This window comes from Aegilops tauschii, chromosome 2, assembly GCF_002575655.3.
Source record: "Aegilops tauschii subsp. strangulata cultivar AL8/78 chromosome 2, Aet v6.0, whole genome shotgun sequence".
NCBI lineage: Eukaryota > Viridiplantae > Streptophyta > Magnoliopsida > Poales > Poaceae > Aegilops > Aegilops tauschii.
The window spans coordinates 43971332-43972435 of NC_053036.3; the positions used below are offsets into that span (position 1 = coordinate 43971332).

The window sequence follows — 1104 nt, forward strand, 5'->3', positions numbered from 1 at the left end:
CGATGCGCCCGCGGATGAGCTCCCCGCGGACCAGTTGCCGGAGGAGGTGCGGCGGCGACGGGCGCGCTCGAGCTCGAACTCGTCGAACTCGCGCCGGTCGAATGCCGGCGGCGGCCGGGCACCCTGGTTGAGCCACCGACGCGCCCCCCGCTTGCGCGCGGCGTCAGATCTGGCACGGCGGCGGCGCTCCGCCTCATCCCCCGTGTCGGCCATGATGGTTCAAGGCTCGCCGGCGGCGAGAAATCGAGCGGCGCGGTGGGGAATTGGAGGGGAACACGGCGGCGGGAGGATAGGGTTTCGACCCGTATCTGCCCCGCAAACCCGCAGTTATAGTGGCTCGGGGGTTGCGTTTGCGGGCTGCGGCAAAAAAATTTACGGGCCGGACACCGATGCGGGCTCTGGTCTGGCTAGAAAAATGGGCCGAGCCCGTATAATCGCGGGAATTATACGGGTTTGCGCCGGATACGGGTCTGCTAGAGTTGCTCTCAGTAGCTAGTAGCTGGTGTGCAAGCATTCGCGGATTGTTATCGTTCCTCCCGACACTTAGCACGTGCTTCAGCTGCCGATCGCACAACATGTTTGCTTTTAAAGGTCAGGCAGTGTACTGAAACTACGACTTGCACTACATGTTCGTCGGTACCGCCACATATAAGCTCTAAATAAATTTCATTCAGCAAGCACCAGTGGTCTAGTGGTAGAATAGTACCCTGCCACGGTACAGACCCGGGTTCGATTCCCGGCTGGTGCATCTCCCTCTTTACTTTTTGTCACTCCTCTTGCCTTGACTGACGTTTGTTTTTACCAGATGAAATGTTGCGCATGCTTTTTTCTTTTGGGGCATTTGGACGAAGCCTGTGTCGGCACCCATCACGGCCAGAAATGCCCGTGTGCATATGGAGCCACAAAGAAGAAGAAGCAGAAGAAGTACACCCGGGGAGGGATACGCTGATGGCCATGCACGCAGCTAGCACCAAGCAAGCGCAGACAACAAGGAAGAAGCAGTGCTCCAACTGTATGACGTACGTATGTGTGTACTGTACTTGCTGCATTCATGACATGATGGATCGGCCATGGCGCGTCAGGTTATGTATGCCCAGCTCATTC

At 57.6% G+C, this 1104-nt stretch overlaps 1 non-coding gene across 1 annotated transcript; it reads left to right on the forward strand.

Moving 5' to 3' along the window:
* Positions 1-677: 677 nt before the first annotated feature.
* TRNAG-GCC (transfer RNA glycine (anticodon GCC)) lies at positions 678-748 on the forward strand. The gene has a single exon. It is a non-coding gene; the product is annotated as a tRNA-Gly (tRNA).
* The last annotated feature ends 356 nt before the right edge of the window (positions 749-1104 follow it).